We start from the raw sequence: 16,895 nt of genomic DNA on the forward strand, positions 1-16,895 counted from the left end.
TCCATACTACAGACTCGCTGAGCAATGCGAAGGCTCGAATTCGCCGTCATCTTTCCATGGCGCATGAAAGGTGCCCTTACAGGAGTCAGGACTAGTCTATATATATCCACGTGGAATCGTGTCCACAATTTATGGGTGGACTAGTTCACACCACAAATTGCAATGAAAAGTCTCTCTATGTGCAACACCACAGCCATTGGCGTGCAGGGCAGTTCATACCCAGGACCAATTGTTTCCTCCATCTATTGGACCACGAGAGCTATGTCTTGCTTTTAGAGCATCTCCAATAGGAGGCGTGGCGCGCTATATTTTTTGGCAGCGCCAAAATAGTGTTTTAATGCGTGCAGGAGGGTGGTTGCTTTTTTAGGCGCTGCAAAATTTAGCGCGTCACTGTAGCGCTTCACCCGGCGCGGTAAAATTCAGTGCGCGCCCAGCCAGGGCTTGGAAAAAATATGAAACAACACATACGGAAACATTCATAGTTCAAGTCCATAGCATAGCTCAAGCCCCAAACCACAAGCAAATTCATAGGATACTAAATAAAAATAGATAAAACGATGCTAGACTACTCCTCGTCCTTCTTAGTGGTGTAGTCCGACGACTTAAATGCGTTGAGCCACCGAGGATCTTCGTCGTCCTAGGTCGACACGTCCCAGGTCGATCTGGGTTTCTGCCAGTTCCTTCCGCCCACGCTTGTTCGCCCGACGCACGACTCGCTCCACCCTCCTCTGTGCCCAGAACTCGTTCTCGGCGGCGACATCCTGCGGGAAGCACTCGCGCCACACCATCATGGCGTGCCCGTCCGCCTCGGCGATGAGGAGGCGCTCCCGCCTCTGCTAGGGGCGGTGATCCTCGTCGCTGATTAGTCCTGGGGGAGGCGCGAGATCCTGCGCCTGCTGGCGCGTCCGCACGTCGGAGAAATTCGTCAGTGATCGAGGCCGCCAGAGGCGCCATGCCGCAGCGTCGTACGCGCGGGCGGCCTCGCGGGCGATGTCAAATGTTCCGAGCCAGAGTTGCCTCACGCGCTGCTCCGGGGGCGCGGGGGCATGGCGGGGCGCAGTAGCGGCGGGGCGCTGGAACCGACAGGAGGAGAGGGTGCTGTGGCGGCGGGGTGCTGGAAGAGGTGGGGGGAGAAGGCGCGGCGGCACGGGGCACTAGAAGAGACCAGGGAGAAGGCGCGGCGGGAGGGAAGCTTTTGACGGTTGGCGGGTGCAGGCGCGCGGCTTTTCCCCGCGCGGGCCAATTTAGTTCGTGCGTCAACTTTTTGCGCGCCGCGCGACCTCTCGCACGTCAAACTGATGGTTTTTCCCGCGCGCCGCAAATTTCAGGTGCCTGTTGGAGATGGTCTTATAGTTGCTCTCGCATGAAGGAATTTTGCTCTTGTGTACGAATTGGGCAGATCCATTTCTTCTCCTCCCTCACACTGTTGCTCCATCACTATAAATTTAACTCGACCTGTCACTCGTTCGGACCGAGTTTTTTTCGTTTTTGTTTTATTATCTTTTTTCTTTACGTTTTTTCCAGTTTTCTATTTTTCTTTCTTTTTCCATGGTTTTTAATTTTTTTCACACAGTTCTTATCGGTTTCCTTTGCTTCTTCCCGGTTTTCTTTGGTTTTTTATTTTCTTTGATTTTTCATTTTCTTCCTATATTTCATTGTTTTCACTAGGTTTTTCCTTTTCTTCTTCTTTTCTTCAGTTTTTTTGTTTCTTTATCGTTTTCCTTCATTCTTGATTATGTTTTTCCTTTTTTTTGCACTAGTTTTCTCTGGGTTTTCTTGTTTACTTTTCTATTTTTCTTCATTGTCTATTTCCTCATGGATTTTTACGGCTTTCTCCGGGTTTCTCTTTTTCTATGTCTCTAAGGTGTTTCTTTTGTTTGTTTCTTCAGTTTCTTCGGTTTTCACTGCTTTTGCTTCGTTTTTTTTTCGTTTTCCACTAAAAAAATTCTTGGTTTTTACTATTTTTATATACATATTTTTGGCATATATCTAATACATTTTACTAATACAAGTCATTTTAAAATAAAGGATAAAAAAATTAATACATGGTCAAAATATTTTCTATACACATGTACATTTTTCAATTGCTTGATTAATTTTTTTGAAATACAAGTTTGTTTTGTTTTTCAGTACATGGTCAACATTTTTTATACATATTTAACATTTTACAAATGCTAGATTAACGTTTTTCAAACACAAGTTTAACAATTTTTAATACTCCCTCCGTTCCAAAATTCTTGTCTTAGATTTGCCTAGATACGGATGTATCTAATACTCAAACATGACTTGATACATCCGTATTTAGACAAATCTAAGACAAGAATTTTGGGACGGAGAGAGTACATGGTTAACTTTTTTACAATTTTCAAATGCTTGATTAACATTTCATATAAAGATTATATTTTTTTGAATATATGGGCAACATTTGTTCTATATAGATTTAAAAAATTTCAAATACTTGACTAACATTTTTCAACTACAATATTATTTTTTAATACATAGTGAACATTTTTTCGCTACAACTTTAACAATTTTCAAATACATGTTTGATATTTTTTTAATACATTGTGAATATTATTTCTATACACTTTTATTATTTTTAAATGCTTGATTAAAAAATTTAAATAGTTCTTTATCATTCTTTTCAAATTCTTTTTTAATATTTTTTTATATATGTGATCAACTTTTTCACACATATATTATTTTCTTTATATACGTGAAAACATTTTCTTTATATACGTTTGAAATTTTCAAATGCTTGGTTAAAAATTACAAATATTTTTTGATAAGTGTTTTTGTAATATATTTATTTAGAATATTTGGAAGTATAAACGAAAGTAAAAAATGAAAAAATAGTGAAAAAACAAAAATGTCCATGGCCTCCGGCACGCATGGGCCAGCCCATTTAGGGAAGCGCCAGATGCGAGGGCACGCTAGGTCTCGCTAGTAGCGAGACATAGAGCTCCTCTTCTTGGAGCCCTCTTAATTGGAACTCCTAACTGGCGCCTTTAGCGCTAGTAAGAAGAACTGGTGAGTACAACATCCTTTATGGGTTATTTCTACGAATGCCCAAAGTCGTTCGCTCGCTGATTCGATCGATGTTCTACTGTTTCGAGATTTTTATAAAATATACAAAAAAAAGTTCGAAACAAAAATTTCACAGATTTAAAAAAAGTTCATCGATTTTGAATAAAAAAAATCAAATTTTGGAAATAGTCCACAGATTTGAAAAGGTTTCATGATTTTTGAAAAAACGTTCTTTGAATTTGAGAAAATCATCAATTTGAAAACAAAAATCACCAGCATTGGAGTCGTATACGGGATCTTTCCGGTTGCACGAGGGCACCGACATAGGTTCCTCAATTCCATACCCTCATCAATAGGCTGTTTGGAACTGCATGCCACGTCGCTTGGGTCACCTTTGCCGCGTTAGCGTGGGTTCTTTGCCATGTGCGTAACAAAGCCCTTATTGAAGGGCACTTTATCTGGTAGTTGGATGATTGTGTGTACAAAATGACCATCTTTTTGCAGTTGTAGAAGCCATTGTTCGAGGCACAAGGTTCATTAACCCTTGAAGATGTCATCCGCCGCATGTGCCATCATATCGATACTCTTCAGGCAGTGCAAGCTAGAGCTGGTAGCTGAGGCACGTCCGTCTCAAATCTTTTTTATAAAACGAAGGCTTGAGAGAGTGCCCGACTTTGAATTAACAAAGCCATCAACAGGCTAGCAATTACATCGGACAACACCTTACAACACAAATAAAACGGCAGATACAGAGTGCTACCAAACAACTTAAAAACATCGACTACACTAAGAACTAAAACATAATGGAAAAACAAAGGCTCGTTTGATGTCGATGATGCCCACTACCGCGGGATGAGCACCAGAGTTGAAGTGGAAGCATGAAGAAGACGAGACTTCGACAAAGGGAGGGAGCAAGCCCTCATCTACACCAGGAGAGGTGAGCTGCAACAACCAACCTGAAACCATCTCCGAAGGGGACCTCTACCCCTCTTCCTGGCTCGAAGGACGCCATACCATCAAAAGATAGGGAAGCTCACCCTTGAGAAAAGATTAGATATCAACCATGAACTACCATGGGAGATACTCATCCACGCCCCTAGTTGAGTCTGAGCTCGCCTTGGGAAGAGCATCACCCACACTCATATAGCCACACATGGAGATACATAGTCATCAGGAACGAAGGCGTTGAGTCAGGTTGAAACATCTCTTTGGTGTCTGCTCGGCTTTTGAGCCTTAAGCCCCGACAGTGTCGGAGTTTGCATCCTGTGCGTGTGTTTGTGTTGCTGTTGAGCCGGATCCTCTTTTTTCTACGAAATATCAGATCTATTCTAAAGATTCACCGGATCCTCTATTTGTTTCCTCTTGAACTTGTTGTAAAATCAAAGGGCATCTATAGCCGGGCGCCTCAACCCGCCTCATACGTTTGGACGGGCCGCCCGGTCACTAACCGGTTGATAATCCCCAAGTGCAGGGAATCATCATAACAATTTCCAAAGGTGGAAGTGATAAGTATGGAGTGTCGAACCCATAAGGAGCGAAAGGTAAGATCAATATTCTCTCAAGTCCTATCTGCCACTGATACGACTCTACGTACACCGAACGTTTACTTCCAACTAGAAACTAGAAATAAAACTATGTTGTGGGTATGAAGAGGATAACTTTGCATGGTATCAGAGAGATAAAATATAAAAGTAGGTGATGTTATCATAAAGTTTGAATATATTACTTAAGTATTATAAATAGCGAGTGTGGAATAATGATGGGTCGGTGTGCGGAATTGTCCTAGGCAATTGTTAACAACATCTGTAGTCGTCATTACAGTTTCATATGAGGGAGAGGCATAAGCTAACATACTTTCTCTGCTTGGATCATATGCACTTATGATTGGAACTCTAGCAAGCATGCGCAACTACTAAGGATCATTAAGGTAAAACCCAACCATAGCATTAACATATCATGTCCCCTTTATCCCATACGCAACAACCCCCTTACTCGGGTTTATGCTTATGTCACTCAAGCAACCCACTATAAGCGAATCATGAACGTATTGAAGGAAATATACCCTAGAGGCAATAATAAAGTTGTTATTTATATTTCATTATATCATGATAAATGTTTGTTATTCATGCTAGAATTGTATTAACCGGAAACTTAGTACATGTGTGAATACATAGACAAAACAAAGTGTCCCTAGTATGCCTCTAATTGACTAGCTCGTTAATCAAAGATGATTATGTTTCCTGACCATAGACATGTGTTCTCATTTGATGAACGTAATCACATCATTAGAGAATGATGTGATGGATAAGACCCATCTGTTAGCTTAGCATAATGATAGATAAGTTTTTTTGTTATTACTTTCTTCATGACTTATACATGTTCCTCTGACTATGAGATTATGCTACTCCCGAATACCGGAGGAACACCTTTTGTGCTATCAAACATCACAACGTAACTGGGTGATTATAAATATGCTCTACAGGTGTCTCTGAAGTTGTTTGTTGGGTTGGCATAGATCAAGATTAGGATTTGTCACTCTGTGTATCGGAGAGGTATCTCTGGGCCCTCTCGGTAATGCTCATCACTATAAGCCTTGCAAGCAATGTGACTAATGAGTTAGTTGCGGGATGAAGAATTACAGAACGAGTAAAGAGACTTGCCGGTAACGAGATTGAACTAGGTATTATGATATCGATGATCGAATCTCGGGCAAGTAACATACCGATGACAAAGGGAACAATGTATGTTGTTGTGCAGTTTGACCGATAAAGATCTTCGTAGAATATGTAGGAGCCAATATGAGCATCCAGATTCCGCTATTGGTTATTCATCGGAGATGTGTATCGATCATGTCTACATAGTTCTCGAACCCGTAGGGTCCGCACGCTTAACGTTCGATGACGATTTGTATTGTGAGTTATGTGTTTTTGATGACCGAAGTTTGTTCGGAGTCCCAATTGCGATCACGCACATGACAAGGAGTCTCTAAATGGTCGAGAGGTAAAGATTGATATATTGGAAGGTGGTATTCGGACACCGGAAGGGTTCTGGAGTGTATCGAGTACAAACCGGAGTACCGGAAGGGTTACCGGAACCCCCCGGTGGAAGATATGGGCCATGTGGGCCATGGGAGGGAGGCTAACCATGCCACAAGGGGCTGGTGCGCCCCCCACAAGGGAGGAGGCCGAATTGGACTAGGGAAAGGGGGCGCCACCCCCTTTCCTTCTCCTACTCCCTCTCATTTCCCCTTTCCACCTCCGTAAGAAGGCAAAAAGAGGGGGGGGGGGGCAATCCTACTAGGAGTGGAGTCCTAGTAGGACTCCCCCTCCCTTGGCGCGCCCCTGGTGGTCGGCCTCCTCCTCCCTCCTTTATATACGGGGGCAGGGGCACCCCAAAGGCACAACATTGTCTTAGCCGTGTGCGGTGCCCCGGCCCCCTCCATCGTTTACTCCTCCGATAGTATCACCGTAGTGCTTAGGCGAAGTCTTGCGTGGATCACATCATCAACACCGTCACCATGCTGTCGTGCTGACGAAACTCTCCCTCAACTCTCTGCTAGATCAAGAGTTCGAGGGACGTCATCGAGCTGAAATGTGCTGAACTCGGAGGTGCCGTATGTTTGGATCGGTTGGATCATGAAGACGTTCAACTACATCAACCGCGTTAACTAACGCTTCCGCTTTAGGTCTATGAGGGTACGTGGACACACTCTCCCCCTCTTGTTCCTATGCATATCCTAGATAGATCTTGCGTGACCGTAGGAATTGTTTTGAAATTGCATGCTACGTTCCCCAACAGTGGCATCCGAGCGAGGTCTATGCGTAGATGACATGCACGAGTAGAACACAAAGAATTGTGGGCAATAATAGTCATACTGCTTACCACCAACACTACAAAAAAATACACTTCTATGATGATACGTGTTTGTCATAGTAGGTCACTTTTTTTGTCATGCATGTACATCCATGACGATTTTATGACAGAATCAAGATAGTCATACCTGTGCTGTCGTAGAAGTGTTCCATGACATTACCAAACTTATCATCACGGAAGTGTCCACTTCCATGACGATAAATTGCGCGTCACAAAACTTCTTTCGTCAAGGGTGACCGACACGTGGCATCCACCGTAACGGAACACCGTTAAGCTATCGGGTCGGGTTTTGGATCCGATAACCCATTAACATCCCGGACCAATGGGAAATCTCCACATGTAAAATTCTGATTGGCCAGATGAAACACGTGTCAGCTCGTCAGTGGGTCAGATAGGCGCCTATGATATGTCGACACGTGCGATGGCCCACCACTGGCCCATTTAGCTTACAAAGCCGACTCGTTTGACTTGGTCAAAAGTTAGCGGACTGGCCCTTAAAAAGCCTGTTAACGGTCTCTTCGCAAATAGCCCATTTTATGGCCCGGTAACTCACGGCCTGTTAGGGCATAACAAAAATTGGCCCAACAACGTCATGTGGGACGTCGAATATAACACCAGCCCGTTTCACTTTCGGCTCATGTATGGCCCACGACGTCTTTCGGCCCATATGAGGCCTTCGTATCTTTAGGCCCTTTAGAGGCCCACGGTGACTCTAGCCCATAATGAACAGTAAATTTCTTTGTACCTGTTTACGGACCATGATTCACATGGGCCATTTCCAGCCCATGTTAGCTTTTGGCCTATTGACGACCCATACGTTCTTGGGCTCCTTTCTGGCCCTCGATTACTTCCGGCCCGTTACTAGCCTATTCCCCTAATGGGCCAAATTCGGCCCGTGGCAAGAGTCAGCCCGTTTCTGGCCTGTTAACCCATTGCACCGTTTCCAGCCCGTCCTATATTCCGGCCCATTAACGACCCGTTATGCCTGTGACAGAATTAAGCCTTTGCTATCCTCCGGCCTGTTAACGGCCCGTTACCGTGCTGGGCCGATACCAATTACGCCCGTTTACGGCCCATGTAGACCCATTTATCCGACGGCCCGAGGCCCACTGATTCTACGGTCCTGTTAGAGGCCCATTTATTGACGGCCCGTCGGAGACCCATGGATCCTATGGACTGTAGCAGGATCAAGGTTACCACGGTCCGTATATGGCCCATGGTTATTGCGACCACTAGAAAACCAGGGAAAAAGAAGACTAGGAAATAAATAAGCCTGAAACTAGCGATAGGCTGTTAAGGTGATTGCACAGATTACATCCACTCGGCATCAAAGATCGCCACCAGGGCAAATACAGGGAACACCCTACACTATACAAAAATGGCTTGCTTTTTTCTTCAGCCGGTGGCTGCACGTTAAGAACAAATTTTGTACGCACCAAAACAAATTACAACTATAGAACAAAAGGAAGGTTGGCATAAAAGTTAACAGTCTAGCAGATAAATGCACCACCAGAAGTTCAGTAGCTCAGTTTATTTGACCTGACTATTACGTTTTCATGCTGTATTGTCCAATGGAGCACCATAACCTTCGCCTTCATTTCTCCTAGGCTCCTGAACAACATAGCAAATGTTTGATAGTATGGTTTCAAAACCATGCATATCTAGACGACATCGAACAATATCTCTCCTTGTTTCACAAAGGGCCTCTGTTAGGGAATGGACTTGTATCTGGAGCGCAGATACAACATTGTTTTGAACTTGCATATCTTGATCATGAGGCAGTTTGGACAAGATTGCCTTAATAACCAACCCAGTATTATGCAGGAACGTGCTTTTGGCACTGTTAGTGGACAGGTACTAACCCACTGCAGCAAGAGCTGACATTGCGGTTATAGTTGCCTTGCCACCTTTAAAAGGTGGCGTTTCCACCATTTTTTCCATAGCTTGCTGAAAAGTTGAGTTTTTACATTAGTAGCACCAGAACAGAAGATATTAAGGAGGCAGCAAAACCAAACAAAATAGCTTTGGTCTATATACAGAACTTATTCTGCTGAACCGATGTAAAATATTAGTTGTATTTTATTGCAAAGTACATAATAAAACCAGGTTCCAAACATATGACCATGTACCATCGCTAATGTATTGTCTATTTCTTCACATTATATTGAGGGCTAAGGATAAAGAGACGAACTTTATAACACGGTAAGCATAGTATGACATCATTCATATCACAAAACAACTGAGAACAGACAAACAAGCAATTGTAACGTTGTGTGGGAAAGTCCAGCATGGAACTAGATTACAGGTCAAGATCAAAGGAACATCACTCCTCTCTTTTAAACCTTGTAAGGTGCAATGATACGCTAAGACAATTGTGTATAAAATTGAAAAGAGTAATAGACATTGGCTGCAAACCATGCAGTTCAAGGCACAAGTCAGAGTAAGTAGTAGTTAAAAGGCATGAGGATTAAGGACTTACAACAGCGGCTTTGACTAGTGTAGTCATGCCCTTCTTCTTGCCGGTGTGACAATCCTTGAAGATTTCTATAGCATTTGGTTCAGGTACTTTTTGGTCCTTGCGGGCTTTCCTATGCATTTGGACCAAGTCAATATAGATCTAATAATATGGTACAACGAAAAGAGTGAAAAATGGCTAATTACAAGAGCCTTCCAGTGTGCAATATAGCTACGAGATCCTGTCGTATGTTGGAATTTCACTTTCGTACGATTGGCCTTATTCTTTGAACAGTTCGCCTACAAGAAGATAGATTTGTGTGGCACATGCGTAAATAGGACTTCAACATGTGATCTGATCACATATATATATAATGTACCTGATACTTCAGATCAGACCAGTGTTTAACAAGGCCTCTCCAGTCTTCATCCGATATATTTTCCACTTGAGATGTTTGGGCATGTTCACTGTTAGCCTTGCCTTCAAAGTGAGTTTTCCTCAAGTTATACCGATACCGTCACACAGCAGACTTGAAAACATGGGTGCAAGCTTGTCTGGTTGCATCATCTTTGCTATCCAACTTGAGCCTCATATGTTGAAAATTATGGGAGTTTCATTACCAGCAACCTAGAAAGTATGGGACAGAGCAAGACGATATTACTAGTTTCCATACATAACCATACTTACAGATAAATGGTCGAGGAAGGTGTTGAACTGGGTTTCGTCTTTGTCATTCCTGTACTGAATCCATGTTGGGAGGATACGTACATGACACCTAATGGCAACCGATGCCTCTGATACTAACTTGGCTGACTCGGTAGCATCATGTGGCCTTTTAAAACCTGCCTCAAAACGGATCTCCATTCTTCCTCCTCTAGATTTAGTTAACCTATTGAGAATTATCCCTGATGTTTGTTTCCTCTTGTGCCTAGGTGCTTGTACAACAACGAACATAGGAAGTGTTAGTGTACATCAAACTATGAGACTACATATAAAGAAGCATGCAACTGTAACTTGACTCCAGCAACTACCTTCTTGTTGTTGAAGCTCACAAGGTTCATCTAATCTTGCCAACTCGTCTTGTGTCAAGAGTGCTTGGGAAGTAGTGTCAGGTGGCAAGGCAGCTTGGGAACGTGTTGCTATCTCAGTTGAATCACGAGTAACTCGTGCAGCTGGTAGTACTGTGGAACATGTTGCAAAAACTAGGGCTTTCTCTATTTGTTTGGTGGCAACTATTTGTTTCTATTTGGCTTGCTCTGCAGCTCGTGTAGCATGGGATACCCTGTTTGTAGGATTTTCCGCTGGACTTTGACCTTATATTGCACCATCAGTACCAGCAGAATCTGCAGGATTCTTCTGCTTCCCATTCCCTGTCATTCTGTGTTTCTTCCTCTTTCTCTGTGGCATGTTAAGTCAAGCCGACAAGAAAAACGAATAACAATTTAGTTCTTCAGAACAAATTGATGCGTGATACAGAGGAACTGAACTTTGATGTTAGACAATGACATGATAGGAGGATGTAATATGTACGTAAAATAGGACGGAAGAGATAACCAGAACTATGATGTGTAAACTAAGCAGAAGACATTTCACTAAATTAGAAGCAATGTAATGGAAGGTAGACACCATATGAAAGATGCTACACATATCGCTCTGTCAAGTTAACAGTGTCTCATCATAAATGGCGTTTAAACAAATGTGAAGCAGTACAAGAAATAAATCATATGCAAGATGCAAACAACATCACACTACAAAGTTTGAGGTCTCTCGTCATTAGTGCCATTGCATATTCACAACATTGCATATTCACAGCTTATGATGTTTAAACTAAGGAGAAGGAATTTCAACAAATTAGAAGCAATGAAAGCTAGACACCATATGAAAGATGCAATGAATATCACTCTACCAAGTTAAAAATGTCTCGTCATAAGTTCCGTTTCAACAAATTAGTAGTACAAGCTAGAAAAGAATGCGGGATGTAACCTATATCACACTCCCAAGTCAAATGTGTCTTATGATAAGTGATTCTTACAGGTTACACAACAGTAGTAATTTGATGTAAGAACATGGTGTGATAGACAAATATTGTATGTTCTAGAAACAGGAACACGTGTCTTATTCACAAGTTAGAAATCACACATAACATGCAACCACATATAACAGTGCCAAGTTAGGGAGCACCTGTGATGGTGCACTAGGGGAGACGTGCTCATCATCAACACATCTACGTTGAGTGTCTATTGTTGAGTATCGTGATTATTAGGAAAGACGAGATAGACTAGGATTTGTTCTGGCTTGTCTTGTACTCCAAGTAGATTATTATACTCCTATATATATGCCCACGAGGCTCAAAAAATACAACGACTATTCCACCATTCCCTCTCTCCCTTCTAACATGGTATCAGTTTCCGGGTTCTAAACCCTAGCCGCCCGTCGCTTCCGCTCCATGCGCCACCCCCGGGGCGGTCGGTCTCCATGATCACCGCCGGGGGCCGCGCCACCCGTACCTAGGGTTCGTCCGCCAGTCGTGTTGAACGGCTGCCCTAGAGAGTCTTTCTCCTGATCATTTGATCCAGATTTTCTCTCTCTCGCCGGTCGTTTTGATCGGTGTTTTTTCTTTTTGGTTTTCCAATCTAATCTTGATCGGTTTGCGTCGCCCGCCGCCGCCGTCGACCCCTGTGTGCCTCTACTCCAACCCCATCGCGACAAGCTGGCATCTCCTACGACCCGGCGGCCATGCGCACCAAGGCGGCCCTTCAGGGCCAGCCGCCGTTCGCACGTTGGTCTGCCCGTCGCCCTGCGTCGGCCGTCACCGCCCTACTCTGATCGGGAAACCTACATCGCCTCAACCCGGCGACCTCATGCCATGCAATGGCCAATCATAGTCGTCGCTCGCGCGCCGGCCCACCCATCAATCCACGTCACCCGCCTCCATCGCGTCAACGCTGAGGCCCGGCGGTCTACCTCGCCGGCCTCATCCTCGAGTGCGTCGGGACGGCTGCGTCAGGCTCGTTGGTGCCTTAACTCGGGTGACGCTGCTTCGTTGGTCGCTCGGGCCTCGCTGCCCGGGCGCCGACACTTCTTCGGCAGCCGGGGTGCCGGTGTTGACCAGCTCGTCCGCATGACGTCCCATGCCGTCCGTCGTCGTCGGCCTTATCTCGGACTCTGCCGCCACCCTGCCTCCACCGAGCAGCGTCCCCGACCTGGCGTGCGATCGGCTTGATCACCCGCTCACCACTGCGATCCGCCTTATCAATGTCGCGCGACCGACCTGGCCCGTTGGTTACGCGCGCCTCCGCAGGTCCCGTGAAGATCGTCCCCGAGTTCAGCGCGCCCCTGCACCGATCGAGCAATGGGCTACTGCTGCGTTGCCGCCCTGTGGTTCTCCTTGCGGCTGCATCGACTCGCGCGTTGCCGCTGCGTCGCCCCTACGGGCCGTAGTGCCGCGATACGCGGTCCTAGCCGCCGAGCCAAGGCTGTCCCCGTGGTTGCAACGACCCGCCCTCTGCCGCTGCACTGCCCCTTCGAGCCATAGCGCCGCGGCCCGCGGTCCTTGCCGTCGCCCCGACCTGCCCGCCGCCACTACATTGCCCCTTCGGGCCGTAGCGCCATGGCTCGTGGTTCACTCCACCGTCACCGCGCGTCGACCTCCCGTGGTATGCGCCTCGCCATCTCCCTTGGCGCGGGAATGCCACCATCCATGCCGGTCTTCATCATGTTGTCAGGGTTCTTCGCCAACGTCGAGCACCGCCGCCGCGCTCCTAACCTAGCCGCCGCCGCCGCTCTTCTTTGGCCTCTGCCGCCGCAGCCCCTGTAGCCGCCGCAGCCGCGCGTACACCTTCTTCATCTTCATCTTGCACCAGCCCGTTGTCAGCGTTGCCGTCATTTACCCCGACCACTTTGTCTACTCCGACCACCGTTGGTGACATTGGCCTCTCACCGATGGACGCCGTACTCGTCGTCGAGTTCTTCTCTGCTGGCCCCTCTGACTTCCCCGACATGGCGTACAGCTCGTGCAGGTCCCTCGTCTACGCATGCTTGGTGCTGGCAACACTGATGTGTGCCTTCATCCACGACGTGTCCCCGGGCCTGGCAAGCCTGGTCGGTGCTTTGTCAACTTCGTCTTCGTCCGTCCATGCATGCCCGGTACTGGCAACACCGGTGTGTGCCTTCATCCACGATGTGTCCCCGGGCTTGGCAAGCCTGCCGCGAAGCATCGTCAACAACATATTCTTCCCGGCGCACCACTACTTCGACAACACTGCGCCCATGCTAACTCGGCGTCCCCTTGCGCCCATGGCTCCATGGTGACTTCCTCGACACCGGCCACCCCGACTCGACATCGACCACGACATTCTTTGCACGGCTACCTCGACCATGGCTACACCACTCACGCTCTCGGCTACATCGACAAATGACACAAAGGGCTATCGCCTGCTTGAGCAACCTCGTCGATTTTTACTCCAGCCACGACTCCGCGATGCATCGAATGTTACGACTATGGGGGGGGTGTCTGTCAGCTTGCCTTCGGATTCTTGTCCAGTCTCACCATCTGCGTCCCTACTGTTGTGACTGTGGGGGGATGTTGAGTATCGTGATTATTAGGAAAGACGAGATAGACTAGGATTTGTTCTGGCTTGTCTTGTACTCCAAGTAGATCATTGTACTCCTCTATATATGCCCATGAGGCTCAAGCAATACAACGACTATTCCACCAATCCCTCTCTCCCTTCTAACATCTATGCATGTGTTGTCTTGCAAATCATCTTGGGGGGGATGGAGGAGTAGAATCTATAGAGGCCCTCCGTTTGGAAGAAGCACCTTTATCTGCTACCTTGCTAACTTCCTTCCGCTTTATTGATTTTGAATTGTCAAGTAAAACCGACAAGAAAAAGCAATAAAATTCCCTCTTCAGAACTCATTTGTGCATGATACTGACAATCACTACTTTGATGTAAGGCAAACACATGATACCAGGATGGAATATGTACGAAAAACAAGACGGCATGGCATGTTCACAACTATTAGTGTAAACTAAGCAGAAACCATTCCAACAAATAAGAAGCAATGCAAGCTAGACACCACATGAAAGATGCAACCAATATGACTCTGCCAAGTTAAAAGCGTCCCATCATAAATGGCATTTCAACAAATTAGAAGCAGCGCATGCTATAAATCATATGAAAGATGCAACTAATATTGCACTGCATATACTAAAGGTGTCTCGTCATATTGATTGATGCGGGATACAAAAAAACAATAGTTTTATGTAAGGACATGCTTAATAGACAGATGTACTATGTACTAAATACAGGAAGGCATGTCACATTAACAGGTATAATGCATAACTAAGCAGAATAGCACGTGTAGTTTAACCAGATTGGAAGAATTACAATCTAGACACCATATGCAACATGCAACCACATATCACGTTGCCAAGTTAGAGCAAGCACCTACGATGCTAGTGTAGGGGAAATGCGGTAATCAACTACAGAGCTACGTTCACTATCTTCATCTAGCCTTGTTGTTTCTTGAGAATCATGTCGGGAGGCTGACGGTGAATTATTTAAATGAGGATTTTTACTCACAGTAGTCCCCTTGCCTGACTGCCTCATCATAAGTGATTGATGAGGGATACACAAGAACATTAGTTTGATGTAAGAACATGGTTAATAGACAGATGTACTAGTATGTACCAAAAACAGAAAGGCATGTCATATTCAAAGGTATAATGTGTAAGCTAAGCAGATGCAATTTAACCAAATTGTAAGCAATTCAAGCTAGACATCCGGCTGGAGTGGTGAGCATGATCATCTAGGACCTGAGAGCCTGGTGGGAGGCGGGCTGCTTCACCATCATCGTGGCTTTTTAGTTGGCTTCCAGGTGATGCCTGTCTGTGCTGGGCTTGGCACTGGCTCGGCCAGTGCCCTGACTAGCTATTTGTCTTCTGGTGCTCACGGGATGGTGGTTGATGTAAAAAATATCTTTCCTTATCTTAATAAAGATCGACTTCGGCCTTTCGAATACAAGCTAGACATCATATGGAACATGCAACCACATATGACACCGTGAAATTAAAGCTAGCACCTGGGATGGTGGTTCATTGCGAGCGAGGTCATCAACTCCAGAGCTACGTTTACCGTCTCCATCTACTAACACTGCACCCTTTATAGCACTGTAACGTGTCTTGCCTACCCGCATACAAAGCTGGAGTGACTTCTCTCTTTTTTTCTGCTTCTCTCAAGGCAGAGTCTGAAATACCCTTGCATAAAAACAAAATAGTGAGAGTATGGGTGAAGTGGGTGCAGAACTAGTGCACTGTAAAAGTAGCAGATAGCAGGTGGCTGAAAAATAAATGGCAGGAGACATATGATAGCTCTACAATATTGCATGGCAAACAAAATTAGATTCTACTACGTATGATTTTGTAATATATGAGCATAGGAAATGCAGGTACTCCTCCAGCACACCACCACATGTGGTCATATCGAGATAACAGCCGACTGAAAATAAATAGGTCAGTCGATTTTTGTATGAACCGTCCGATCTATAAGGAACGGGCAGATGGCCTTCGTCTACCTCCCGCCAGTCACTGTTGACGATCTTTTTCGAACCACCAGCGACCACCAGCCCAGACCCCTGCCTCCGCCGCCCCACCCTCCGCTCGACCTCACACCACCGCCGTGCTTGGCAGTGCCCCGATGCCATCCATTTAATCCTGGCCAACCTCCAGATCAGGCGCCAGCAACTCTAGGCCCCACACACCCCTAAGATAAACACCGAGGCGCTGCTTCCCCGGCGTAATAGGCAGACTAGCGCCTGTTACGCCGGGGAATGCTTCCGTTAATTGGGAATCAACTGACCAGGAATTGAAACCCAGGGGGCGACATACCTCTAGCTAAGGTGAAATAGTATATGAGGAGAAACCTTGTGCATCGCGAGTTACTAGGAACATCTAGTATCAAGAAGAAGCGGTCAACTAGTGTCTTATGTGGGATGAATACCGTGCAAGCAGACACGTAAGATTTGCACGAATAAGGGAAGAGGAGTACCATTATCAGTTGCAGTGTGGTCTCCTCCATATGTCGCGGCGATCTTCTTTTTTCTCCTGGGGAACCGATGTTTTGGAGGATGGTGGATCCTTGGACAAACCCATGGCCAAATTGTTGGATGTGCTGTCGTGGCCGTATATCAGCGGAGGGGAAGCAGATCTGAGACGGCGAAGGACAGCGTAGCAGGAACAGCTCCAGTGCGGTGGATGGTGGCGAAGTTGGAGCGGCAGTGGCGAGGCGCAGGACGACGTGGTTGAACTGGCTCGGGTACGGACGGCTCGGCCTCGGCTTCAACTACTAGTCGTGGAGGGCGTTGTGGTTGAGGTTGTGGTGGACGACAACATTGGATTATCGACTCCGGCATGATGGAGGAGGGCGACGGTTGATGGGTGGGATGAGGTGGTGGACGGAGGACGCCGGGATTTCGCGGCTGGTGTAGAGGTTGTTTTTGAGCCCATAGAGTACGAATGGGGAATCGGACGGGTGGG

Source organism: Triticum dicoccoides, chromosome 1B (assembly GCF_002162155.2).
Source record: "Triticum dicoccoides isolate Atlit2015 ecotype Zavitan chromosome 1B, WEW_v2.0, whole genome shotgun sequence".
Lineage (NCBI taxonomy): Eukaryota > Viridiplantae > Streptophyta > Magnoliopsida > Poales > Poaceae > Triticum > Triticum dicoccoides.